Source organism: Dama dama, chromosome 12, assembly GCF_033118175.1.
Source record: "Dama dama isolate Ldn47 chromosome 12, ASM3311817v1, whole genome shotgun sequence".
NCBI lineage: Eukaryota > Metazoa > Chordata > Mammalia > Artiodactyla > Cervidae > Dama > Dama dama.
The window spans coordinates 85,968,821-85,982,220 of record NC_083692.1 but is presented as its reverse complement, the minus strand read 5'-3'; the positions used below and the strand labels follow the sequence as shown (position 1 = coordinate 85,982,220).

At 52.3% G+C, this 13,400-nt stretch overlaps 1 long non-coding RNA gene across 1 annotated transcript; it reads left to right on the top strand.

The window, feature by feature from the left end:
• Positions 1-7,022: 7,022 nt before the first annotated feature.
• On the top strand, positions 7,023-12,659 carry LOC133067434 (uncharacterized). Its single transcript, XR_009695247.1, has 3 exons — positions 7,023-7,082; positions 7,795-7,867; positions 12,546-12,659. It is a non-coding gene; the product is annotated as an uncharacterized LOC133067434 (long non-coding RNA).
• Positions 12,660-13,400: the final 741 nt, after the last annotated feature.

The window sequence follows — 13,400 nt, the reverse complement described above, 5'->3', positions numbered from 1 at the left end:
GCCTTGGATTCATTCAGGAAGCCTTTGCTGAGCACCTGTACTGGGGCCAGAGTGCCCGCAGCTGAGCTCACAGGAGGAAACTCGGGCTGCCCCCTCCGGAGGTCAGTCTCTTGGAGGAGATGGTGGCTCAGCAGGACACATGGATGCAGAGATGAGGGGACAGAGGCTGGTGTGTGGGGTGCAGAGATGTGTGCACACACCTCTGAAGCCATGGGGATGGGGAGGCGGCCAAGGAAGGCTGCTGGAGGAAGAGATCTCATCTCAGTCATCAAGGATGAGTTAAGCAGAGGCAGGTGAAGAGGAGGGGAAGGCATTCCAGATGTGAACAAAGGCTTGGAGAGAGCTGCGGGTTTGGCTCATTCCAAGAGAGACGAGAGTTGGATGCTGCTGGGTGGGAAAGGGTAGGATGGCGGGTGATAAACAGACTGGGAGGCGGGGAGGAGCCAGGGGAGCAGAGCTGCCCAGCCAAGGAGGGTGAGCTTCACCCTGATGGTGCTTGGAGCCCCCAGAGGGTTTTAAGCAGGGGAGTGACATGGTTCGACTTGCACTTCAGATGGTCCCACCCAACTCACGTTGCCCCGGAGGCATTGCAGCGATTGGAGATTCACGAAGCTCATGTGTCATGAGGTAGGAGTGAAAGTTCCAGGCCCCCAGCCCAGAGTTCCTGCTGGCATCTCCCTATACCTGGGTGAGTACCACACGTGCCCCTCTCTTCCCCAGGGAGATGCCCCTGGCTGGGACCACTGTAGGGTACTGGCCCTTCCCATCCACCTAGGGGTGCCAGAGAGGTTGGATCTGAGCTTGAGAGGATGGGGTGAGGGTGGTGGAGCAAGAGGGGCCCAAGGCCTCTTTCTAGGAAGATGTGCTTTTGGCCTGGTGAACAGACCTCTGAAATGCGATTTTGGAGCCCCTTGTTTAATTAAGCCCCAGCTCTGACACTGTATGACCTTGGGTCGAGCCCCTCTGGTTGGGACTCAGTTTTCCCAAACTAGCTTAGGGGAGTGTCACCCGGTGCAAATCCAGGTGCAAGAGTGAGCCTACCGGTGAGCTTATGCCCAGAACTAGGCCCTGTGGCTGCTCAGCCTGTCTTCCCCAGCTTTCCCAGACCCTGCAGCCAGAGTCTCCTCCCGAGCTGTGTTCTCCAGCACACACATACATGCACACACACCCCACTCCAGACTGCCAGGGGTTGTGGCATGTTTATGAAATTCAAAGGTTGAGGACCAGAGTTGGAGTCTCAGCTCTGCCACCAGCTTGCACTGTGCCTCTGAGCAAGTGGCTCAGCCAGAGTCTTTGTGCCTGCCTCCTCCCATTTGGTATGAATATCAGTCCTCGGCACACAATGAAGGGAATTTTATGAGTCAGCCTCTTCCTTGTCTCTTTAGTACACCCTCCCCTGTGCTGCTTCTGCCAGAGAGCCCTTCTTTTTTTTTTTTTTTTTGGCCACAGTACGTTGCATATAGGATTTTAGTTCCCTGACCACAGACTGAACCTGTGCCGCTGGCATTGGAAGCTCAGAGTCTTAACCACTGTACCACCAGGAAAGGTCAAGAGAGTCCTTCTTTGATGAAAATTCTGTCTAGTTTTGAGTGCTGAGCTGGTTGGGGATGAGGAGTAGAATTAACTGGGATAGGGCACAAGAGAACCTTCTGAAATGGTGGTTAGGTGAATGTGTAAAAAATTTTCAAGCTGAACGCTTCAGATTTTCGTACTATAGGCATGTTGGATATATTTAAATATGTGAATGTTAAAATATTAATGCTTGGTTTTATTATATAAAATATTCTATTAATAATAAAGCATTAATATTTAATACATTTACTTTTTAATGGAAAAAAAGATCCTTTCTCAGCTTTCTGGTTCAAGCTCCATCTCTCTCCATCCATTCATTTATTCACTCACTCTACAAATATTTGCTTGGGCCCCAGGCAGCCCAGGTTTGCAGAGGTGGAGGACACACAGATGCATGTACTGTCTTGGGAGCCCAGAGATGCAGAACCTTCAGTGGCTCCTCGTTGTCATTAGTGGTGATTCTCCATGCTGGCTGCAGATCACCTGGGGAGGTTTATATGCTTTTCCTCAGGGTCAGTATCCACAGGTGTGTAACCTGTGCAATGCCTGATTTAATGTTCTGCTGATCCTGTCTTGAAATTCTTCATAATTTTTCATCAAGAGGACCAAATTATGTAGTTGGTCCTCCCTACTCCCCCACCCCCAGAACAACAGAATCAGATTCTCTGGGAGCTAGGGTCTGGGCATCAAGATTTCTTCAGAGCCGAGTGTCCTGCTGGAGGAGACCTATCCAGATTCAGCTCTCACCCTCAGACCCCTGGGAGAAACAGAAGCTAGAGCCTGGCTCTATAGACACTTGTAACTGAATTGAAATGATAAGCCCTCACACGTGAGCGTGTCACAGGAGCAGTCCCCGGGGAGGCAGTGTGGGCGGTGAACCAGGAAGGAGCGCCGGGGAGGGGCGGGATCACTGTGGCGTGGGCTGATCCAGAAGGGCTTCACGGAGGAGGTGGCCCGTGCACCACCCTGAGAAGGGCAAGAGAAGACAATGAGAGAGAAGAGAAGGCATGGACAGAACAGCGTTTAGGAAAGGGAAGGACTCCTGGGGGAAAGGAGGAGCCAGGTTAACTGGAATGCGGAGTGTGACTTGGGTAGGGAGAGGTGGTCGGGAGGCTGGGATGGGGCGAAACTGGGAAGCACAGGAAATGACAGCCCGAGAAGTCAGAATCCTGTCAGCACTGGGGAGCCGCTGAATGTTCCGGGCCCAAGAATAATGTACTCCATGAGCATTTGAATCAATGAACAAAAGGACTGTTTGGGGAAGTCTTAAGGGGAAACTGGCCTGCTAAGTTGCCGAGGTCTCCAGCCTGACTGCGGTTCACCTGTTCTGAGAGGCTTTGCATCCCCTTCCCCGTAGGTGGTGCCTGTCTGTGTGGAACCCCATGTCCCCTGTGATGTGGTCTTGGGCAGCAGTGATTGAAGTGTCCCCCAAAACAACAGATTCTGAGCAAAGGAATGGCAGGCAGTGAGGGGAGGGCTGTTTCTGGTAAAAACTGGGCTCTGCTCTCCAGCTCCCATCAGGTTCCCTGACCCAGGTGAAGAGCCCCTGTAAGAAGGTGGCTGTCCCCACCATCTTGTCTTTCCCATGGCCTGGTGGACACTGTAATCCCTGGGGACAGTTTGACGGTCCTGCCTGGGATAGAGGAGCCCCCATTTCTGAGTGGCCAGCAGATCAAACACAGATCTGTTTGTTTCTTAAGTCTCCTGAAATATTTATGGAGAAAAATAAGAAAGGGTCTCTGTTTATTTAATGCATCCTCCAAGGAAGAAGTCACAGGGAATAGGCCGCTTCCCGAGTCTGAGAGTCAGTGAGCAGAGATGGAATTTCTTTGGGTTTGAAGCCAGACTGTGTACTTGCAGAAGAAAGTGGGGTAGGATTTCTGGAGGTGATGAAGCCCTCTCAATTTCCTGCCTCTAGCCCAGTAAAGCCCTTCAGCACTTGCTTTCCTGGTGACTCCAAATAACGGCTGAAATCTCAGCCTAGTTTTTATTCTGGGCTTTGCCTCAACATGCTGTGTGACCTTAATGCAATTTGCTTAACCTCTCTGGGGGTATCAATCCTATTTGGCCCTTGATAGTGTTTGGAGAGTCAGATGAGCTGTGGAGTGGGCTTGCTCTGAAGCAACGGAGAGGTAGAAAGGGGTGTAGGGAGCATTGTGCTCTGCAAAAGTCCCAGCTATCCAGTGTTCCGGGCCAGAGAACTGGCCAGGAGCAGGAATGAGTGCTGTTGGCGGCCTCAGCTGTGGCCGATGGGGTCAGGCTGGCTGGAGGGCTCTAGGACCCAGGCCCATCCTACGGCCCCTCCCCCCTTCCTCCTTCAGCTCAGCCCTGCTGTCCCACGTCCCTGAGAATGCTGGCAGGATTTCCTCCCAGGAAAGGGACGAGGGTGTCCGGTTTACATCCCCTGGGAGTTGCAGGCAGCAATTCCCCCTGACAGTGGGACCAGCCTTGTCTTCAGATGTGGAAGTCTGTGGCTGCGTGCCCGAGCCTCGTGGCTGGCCTCAGATTATCTGCTGTCCACACTCAGGGAACCTGGATTCCTGCCCTTAGTTTGGCCCCTGAGGCTGGGCTTCTGTTCTCAGCTCTGGGGCTGGCTTGTTGTTCTGTCTCCCATGGTGGACCTTGTAAAGAGATAGTACTTAATAACAGTTTTTGTCATTAGAACAATCTGAATCTTAATGCAAATGACCATCCACTAAGCACCTGCTCATACCAGGCACTGTGTGGGCTGGGGATGCACAGAAGGGACCCATCTCCCCAGCCTTTAAGGAAGTTGACTTCTGCGTGCGAGACAGACACAGACACTGAAGGAATGTTTGGGGCAGTGCTGAAAGCAGGTCCTGAAAGCCACAGAGCCCTGGGAGACTGGACGAGGCTTCCGAGGGGAGGTGGTGTTTTGAGTCTGACTTTAGAGGTTGAGTAAGATTTGGGAGAGGGTGGAGGAGGGGAAGCACAGCATGAGTTAAAAACAAGACAAGGTCACTCCCGAGATGTTCTAGAGCTTCCAGGTTGTCCAGGGAGGTTGGAGTGTGGATGGTCAGGAGCTGGGAAGGTGGGGAGGGGAGGCAAAGCTGGAAGCCGTGGTGAGTTGTGCATGAGTTGTACATGGGAAAGAGACATGATCGAGTCCTTAGATTCCACAACAGTAAACATCCATTAAGCACGTACTGTGCCAGCCACTGTTCTAGATGGTGGGACACATCCACATAGGTGAACAAAACAGAAAAAAGTCCCTGCCCTCAGGGGACTGGCCCTGGAGGGCGGGGACACAGGACAGAAGACAAATACATAAATATTAGGATGTCAGGTGGTAGTAAATGCTATGAGGAAAAATGCAGTGGGGTCAGGGGGCAGAGCGATGGGAGGGACTGCTTTAGACAGAGCCGCTCTGAAACGGTGACATGGGGTCCCAGAGTGGAAGGAGAGGAGGAGGAGCCGTGTGGAATCTGGGAAGATCTTTCTGGCTGAGAGAACAGAGAGTTCCTAGGCCCTGAGGGGCTTCCCTGGTGGCTCAGATGGTAAAGAATCCGCCTGCAATGCGGGAGACCTGGGTTTGATCCTTGGATTGGGAAGATTCCCTGGAGAAGGGCATGCAACCCACTTCTGTATTCTTGCCTGGAGAATCCCTGCAGACAGAGGAGCCTGGCGGGCTACAGTCCATGAGGTCTCAAAGAGATGGACACGACTGAGCAACTAAGCACCTCAAAGGCTCTGAGGAGGGGCTGCCCTCCACTCAAGGCGTAGCTGTGAGGCTTTTGTCTGGAGGCGTGTGAGGGGGGAGGTCAGAAAGGAGGGCAAAGCTGGGCCTGGGTCCCCCCGAGTCCTCCTGCCTCCCTCAGGCTGGCACGGGCTTCCTGCTCACTGTTGTTTGTTGACTGACTGAATGAGTGACCACTCAGGGGAGGACGGGCAGGAGAGGGAAAGGCTGATGGCAATGGTGAGGGTCTGAACTGGGGCAGAGACAGTGGGAACAGGAAGAGGAATTTCCAGGCCTTGGGGACTAGTTATGAGGAGAGGAAGACAGCCAGGGTATTCCTAAAGCGCCCCTAGAGAAGTGCTGGATCACAAATCCATGGGCATCACCATGGTGGGCTTCTCACACCCCTTCCCTGGGTCACCTGAGCCAGCTTAGCCTTGATCTGGGGCTTGTGAAGTGAAACCAGAGCTTCCCATCGCTCCTGACCTCTCGAGGGTGCTCCAAACTGGGCCTCATCCTCCCGAGGGGCCAGCAGGACTTGGCGGAAGTGCTCAGGGGCCACCCCTGCCAGCCTCACCTCGCCTCCAGCCTCATTAGTATTTTGAGCAGAAGCATATTTATTTTTTCCTGCAGGGAATTGATGTCCAGCTCACTTCAAATTGAGTAAAACCAAAGAGCAATTAAGAGGCCCTGCCTTCCCGGGTCAAGGAGAAACGACCGAGGGACACGGTACTGATGCTTTGCTGGCTGCTGGGCACGTCTTTTCTGGGCTGGCCCAGGTTTGAGTGGCAAGGGAGATGCTGTAGGACTGCGTTCACCAGTAACAAAATACTAAGAAGAGATGCTTGCTCAGTGCCAGCCATGATCCAGGGACTGTGCTATTTTACATGCATATTATATCATCCTTTCAACAGTCCGTGAGGCACAGGGATGGGGGGCGCAATGCAGGTGCTACTGTTATGTCCATTTTGTGGATGAGGATACTGAAGTTCAGAGGGTTATGTAATATGCCCAAGATCACACACTTGTAAACTGAGATAGCGCCAAGATTCTGTCCCATCCTTCATGCAGCCCAGAGCCCATGCCTCTGCCTGGCTCTTTAGTCCCTCAGAAGCATTGCATTTTACCAATAGCTTCTCCCTGAATTGTTTCCGTCCCATTTAAAGAAAAGGACCAAACAAAAAGCCCTTTCGTTGCTATGGAACAGAGGCCTCTCCAGAGTCACTGAGGTGACCCAGGCCAGAGGGGGGCACGGGCAGACATTCCGTCCCGGCTCTGACTCTGCCCCTGCTCCTCCCCCGGGGGCCCAGTGGTTTCTGTGGGCTCAAGGGCAGCAGACCCTTGGGGGGCCATTGTGATGGTCCAAGCAAGAGGCCTAAGCCGGCCAAGTGGAACAGTGAGGGCTGGAGTGGAGACAGGACTGGAGATGAGGTTCTGGAGGTTGTTGAGTCCCTGGAGACGCCTGAGGGGTGGAAGTCAGTGGGGGAGCAGGGGTGCCTGAGAAACCCAGGAGGAGGCTGCTTTGGTCAGCAGTTCTGTGTCCCAGGTTCAGCCCCCCTCAACCAGACCATCTCGCTTGTTCCCCAGACTTGGCTCGGACAGCATTTTCGGATTTAGAAAATCAGATCTCTCAGAGGCTGAAGCTCAGTGCCTTGGGCTTTGTGGGCAGCCCTGGGAGAAGAAGGGTGGCAGCCAGCCGGAATTGGGGAACTGAGCTGGGTTCCTGGCCAGAGAGATTGGAAGCGAGTTGGAGGAGAGAGACAGAGAACCACCAACAGGACGCTTTGCCATCTCTGCTTCTCTGTCATACAGGGTCAGTGATTTTTGCTAATAGCAACCTCCTGGGAAAAAAATGGATCCAAAGGTGGTAATCCAGGAGAGTTGTATCCCTGCCTTCTAAAAAGCCTGAAACTTCAAGAATCCCGGGGAGCTTGGTACCCTAGAGGGCAAGTCCCTGGTAAACATTCCTCCCCGGAGCCTGCCACGCCCAGCTTGCCCCTCTCTGCAGCTGTCTTCTTTCCCCAAGTCCGTCCTCCCTACTTCTGAACCTACAGCAGACCGTAACTCTCCCCCTCCCTTCCCCTGTCTCTGCTGGGCACCAAGGGGCTGGTCTGTGTTTAGAACACTGAGGGGTTTGTGCAGGAGACTTGTCAGAAAAGAGTTTTGACTCTGACCAAAACTTCTGATGGCCTGGACGGGTGATGCTGCTAGAGGAAAACTGATAGGGATGAAACCTGGGCTGCCTCGCTGGGAGCCTGTCCTGGGTTCAGGCCCAAAGAGGGTCTGGGTCTTCCCTGGATTAGGGGAGCGTGGAGTGGGGTCCTATCAACCTGGGTAGCAGTCTTCTTTAGCTTCCCCCTGCCCTGACCCTGCCCTCCAGCCACGCTGGTCTGCTAGCTGCCCCAAACTCAACTTGTGCTTTTCTGCTCTGTCTCTACTCAAAAGATCTCTTGATCCCTGCTTTCAAGGCCCAGCCAAAATGTCACCTACTCCAGGAAGCCTTCTCTGATCTCTCCTCATTCCAGACTCCATCCTTCTCATGTCACTGCTGTGTTGAAATGGTTCTCGCTGAACACACCCCGTCTCCCCTGCGAGAGGGTAAGCCCTGTGCCCTGAGTGGGGAGGAGCATGCGGTGCCCCAGACCCCATGATGTGTGTCTTGTGCCTGGCCCCGTGTATGTTCCAGTAGAGAATTTTGAATGACTTATCTATGTTTTTGCATGGATACGAGGATCTATTCTGTGCATACAGCACAGCTGCAGCCATGTGAGATGTGTTTGTTGGCAAATTTATCAGAGGTTGCAGAATAACGCCTCCCAAACCTGTCCCCTGAAGGGCTGGGGACAGATATGGAAAGCTTATTTTTCCTTTCTCGCATCGCCCAGTGCTGCTCAGACAGAGGTGTGCTGTCCTTGAAGAATTCTAAAGGAAGGGAAGTGCTCCCCAATGCCTCCCAGATCTCCTGCCCACGAGAGGCAATGGCCTGGTGGCCTTGTGACAGGAGTGAGTGTGCTCTCCCGGGGCTCCGCTGTCCCCTGGGAGGCTGCCATATGCTTTCCGGACGTCCGGGTCTCATTATGCTCCAACTCGAAAATCCATCTTGTCTAATTGTGCTCGAGGCCTGAGTGAATTCAGGAACTATTAGCCTGGCTCTGTGGGCTGGGGATCACCATGGCAACAGAGGATGCGTCCTGATGAACTGCATCCTTGGAGACTGGCTGAAGGGTCCCCCTCCCACCTCTCTGCGTGGATTGCTGCTGTCCCTGCTGCTTGGCAGGGGCCTCTCCAGAAAGGATCTGGGCTGAGGAGAGGTGATGGAAGCAGCCTCTGCAGGAGCTGCCCGGCCCCCTGTGGTGTGGTCCATAATTCCTCCCAATGCTGCAGGGATAAAATATACTTACACATGATCCTACAGCCCCATTACGGGCCAGGGGTTTCCCTTCCCCCACAAACAAATACCTTTCATCTAAAACACACACACACATACACAATTCCAGTGGTTTAAGTGCTGTTTGCTTTGCAAATCTCTCTAAAATGTGGAGGTTACCCTTCCCCTTGGAGGCCTGACTCAAATGCCACCTCCTCCAGTAGGCCTTCCTGGAATGTCTGCCTCTCTCCCAGCCCTGTTTTGCCACTGTGCTTGGTTTTTGCCTCCGGGATGTTTTTCAGCACAGTCTGCCCAGAAGTGGACTTAGCCCAGTACATAGCAGCTTTGCTTCATGCCAGGGACAAGCTCCTCTAACACAGTAAGCCCCCACCTTGCTCTTTGGAGGAGTGAGTGAGTGAAGTCGCTCAGTCGTGTCCAAGTGTTTGCGACCCCATGGACTGTAGCCTACCAGGCTTCTCCATCCATGGGATTTTCCAGGCAAGAATACTGGAGTGGGTTACCATTTCCTTCTCCAAAGCTCAGCTTGAAGGAGAAAGCGGTCTTTGCTAGCAGCCTTTCTCTACCTTCAATACCACCCCAGGGCTCAGATCAGGAGCTTCTCTGTTGATGTGGTTCCCAGGACCTCCGGAGACCCTCCTGCCTCTGTAACTGTGGGTAGTGGCCCCAGGCCAGGCACTTTGCCTTCCCCACCTGAGGAGGAAGGAAGGGGATCCCCTAAAACTGGGCCTGTGGGGAAGTAGTGGAAAAGGAAAGAAGACTTGAGGAAATGAAAACAGCAACAAGGGACAGTCCTGGCCCGGCCCTCAGCCCCCAGGCCCCTGGCGCTGCCATCTCTGGGCCTGGTCACCCACAGGAAAGTTGCTTTATGTGGGAGGAGGGTTGTAAGGCAGAGATACAAACCCAGCAATTTCTCCACATCCACCCCACCTCCCTCTCAGCTGTCCTGCTGATTCTCAATCTTCAGAAGTGACCTGGAGAGAGAGGAATGAGCAGGGAGGAGGCTGCCGGTCTGACTTTTAATTAAAGAGGACAGGACACCTCCCAGCCAGCCCGAAAGGCAGTGGCACTCGTGATGTGTGTGGGTCTCCGTTGAGGAGACTGGGGTGGTGTGCAGGTATGTGGGTGTGTGGACAGCTGGCAGACAGAAGTAGAGATCTGAGCATCTACCCAAAGCTGAGTTTTCTCTTCCTCCTCCGTACCCACTCCCCTTGGTGCAGCAGACATTCTTGAGCATCCGCTATGTGCCTGGCCATGCAGAAATGGACAAGATACAGGCCCTGGCCTCTGGGACTGGGTGGGGAGGGTGGGCACCAAGGGGTTGAGGGGCCCACCTCTCACTGGACCATTTCATTCATGCAGCACCCCCTGAGCTCTGCCTGGGTGCTGCCTTTGAGAAGGTCCTGAGGATGAAGTGTGAATGTGGTAGAGGCCCAGGTCTACGTGAAGCTTACAGCCAAGGGTGATGTGGGGGTGGGGCAGCTATTACAGGATGAGGGTAGCATGTGGGTTGGGGGGGTTAGGCACCCCGGGGAGGAGCAACTAATGCAGCTCAGGGGACTTCGAGGGCACTGAAGCAGAGGCCAGGAGGAGGAGGATTTGGCCAAGCAGACAGTTGGGAAGGATGACCAGAGTAAACAGTGGCTTGGCATGTGCAAAGGCCAGGAAGAGAGAAGCAAAGGCTTTGAGGAACAGAAAGAAATTAAGCGTGGTAAGGCCATAAGTGTATCATGGTGGGGCCAAAGAGGCCATCAGAATCCAATTTGCAAGGACCATGGCCTTGATCTGAGGGCAGGGAGCGAACTGCGCACTGTGCTGGGGAATGATATCAGGTTTAGATTTTACAAAGACCACTCTGGCAAGCATTTTTGTGTGTGTGATTAAAAAATTAAAATAGTTCCAGTTTTTTCAGTTAAGGCCACTTGGTACTGTGGAAGGGAACAAGGGAAGGGAAGGAGAGCGTTGGAGTAATTGGGGTATTTGGCCCAAATTAGGGTCTGACCCCAAGCACACACTTGCGTTGTACTTGGATGGTTTCTGTTTTTAATTGAGGTATTGGTGTACAGTTGATTTACAGTGTTTCCAGTGTTCAGCAAAGTGATCCCATTATACATAAATATCTATTCTTTTTCAGATTCTTTTCCATTATGGTGGTGGTTTAGTTGCTAAGTCGTGTCCAATTTTTGCGATCCCATGGACCGTAACCCTCCAGACTCCTCTGTCCTTGGGATTTCCCCAGGCAAGAATACTGGAGTGGATTGCCAATTCCTTCTCCAGGGGATCTTCTCAACCCAGGGATCAAACCCAGATCTCCTGCATTGCAGGCAGTCTCCTGCATAGCAGGCAGACTGTTTACCGATTGAGCCACCAAGGAAGCCCATTTTCCATTGTAGATTACTACAGATATAGAATATAGTTCCCTGTGCTTTATACTACATCTTTGTTGTTTATCCATTGTACCTAGATGTTTTATTTGCCTTGATATAGGAATTTCAGGCCACTAAGAAAAAGAAGAGTGAAAAGGGCTCCCACTGCCCTTTGTAATACATCTTTAATCCCTGCCTATCCCTCTCATGAGGCTTCCCAGGTGGCTCAGTGGTAAAGAATTCACCTGCCGATGCAAGAGATACAGGTTCTATCCCTGGGTCAGCAAGATCCCCTGGAGAAGGAAATAGCAACCCACTCCAGTATTTTTGCCTGGGAAATCCCATGGATGGGAAATCCCATGGACAGAGGAGCCTGGCGGGCTACAGTCCATGGGGTCACAAAGAGTTGGACATGACTTAGAGATTTAGCAACAACAACATCCCTCTCATGTACCAAGTTAAATAGGATCCAGCTGTCACCTCTGCGGTTTCCAGGGCTCTGATAGCCCTGATTGGTGGGGGTCCCACTGTTGTGTCTACTGAGGTTTCCCCTCCTTTGCCCCTCCTGGGAGAACGATGGTGGCTATGAGTTTCATGGTTCTCTACTTCAGTGAAGGGAGATTTGGTGAGGTAAGCAAAGCCCACCTTCTCCCTCTCCGAGAACATCAAGAAGCAGTTCCTTTCTGTTTTCTAATAGAAATGCTTCGTGGAAGCAAACCTGTTTTGTGGGCAAAAGGGACTGCTTGTACAAGTCTTACAAGCACACATTTATTTTCCTTGTTGGGGTATGCATAGTTTTATTTTCTGGGAGGTAACACACAGCTTTGCGATCCCTTGCCTAGAAACAGTTGGCTGTCCCATTGGATGAACACCATCTGTTTCCTCTGAGCGGGAAGGTGTTAAGAAACCCCTGCCCAGGCTGGGTTTGGGACAGGAGGTGAGAGCTGTCAGACGGCCTGGGGTTAGGGAGTACAGTTGGGGGGAGATGTGGGCAGGTTGGCCTTGTTAGGATGCAGTTGTCACTGTATCCTGGGCACCACTGAAATCCCAGGGCTGACACAGGGCCTGGTTCCTAGTTGGTGGACGACAGAGTGAATGCATGAGTCAGACAAATGAATGGGGTGGTGGGCACAGATGAGTGAAGGTTGCCTGCAACCTCCAAATAATCATTATCTAGTCAGAAAAAGCTTGCTCTTTGACAGTGCTAATGTGAGGTGTGATGAGCGCAGCTCCTGCGTGGAGGATGAGCTGCGGGGCAGTGCAGAGTCACCTGGAAGATGTCAGGAGTCTGTGTTTCTCAGGACAGAGAGGTATTATGAACTGATTGTGCTGCTCATATGCTCACCCCATGCATATGTTAAAGCCGTAACCAAATTTGGAGATAGTGCCTTGAAGGAGGTTATTAGGGTTAAACCGGGTAATAAGTCTGGCGTGCTCCAGTTCATGGGGTCTCAAAGAGTCGGACACAACTTAGTGGCTGAACAACAACAACAACTGGTAATAAGGGTGGGATCCTAATCCTTAGGACTGACTCCCTTATGAGAAGAGGAGGAGACACCGAGTGTGTGGCAAGCAGTGGGAACGCGGCCGTCTGCAAGCCAGGAAGAGAGCTCTCACCAGAAACCAGCTCCACCAGCACCTTGACCCTGGACTTGCAGCCTCCAGAACTAGGAGGTTGTTGAACCCTCCGGTCTTCTGTTGTGGTAGCCTTAGCACACTAATGCTACAGTGGGGATGCTGTGTCTGAGTTGGGCAGTCAAGCTGAACAGGGCAGGGGGAGGACTGCTCCCTCACAGAATTCTAGGGGCAGCTTGTCTCCTTGGGAGACTTATCCTGGAACACGTGCACCAGGAGATGCAGAGTAACAGCCCAGACTGTGGACTCAGACTGCTGGGGTCCTGAACAGGTTCTCATCCCCCAGTGTCTTATCTGTAAAGGATGATAATACTAGTAGTTACTGTTGGGACTTCCCTAGGGGTTCAGTGGTTAAGACTTTGCCTTGCAATCAGGAGGTTCGGGTTTGATCCCTGGTCGAGGAGCTGAGTAAGATCCCACATGCTTTGAGGCCTTAAAAACCAAGACATAAAACAGAAACAATATTGTAACAAATTCAATAAAGACTTTAAAAATGGTCCACACCAAAAAAAAAAAAAGTAGTTAACTGTTGTAACTCCTTATTGTATAAGTAACATTGTGAGCATTACATTTATTTTACACCTGTAAAGCGCTTAACCCCTAGCCTGGCGTATAAGTAGCAAACACGAGCTGCCCCTCTTGCTCTTTGCAGTTTTGTCACTGTTGTCGTTCTGGGGGCCCCCTTCTCTCAACTTGTGTTCCAGGGGCTCCAGCCACTGTTCAGAATGTTCTAGGACCTCCTTGA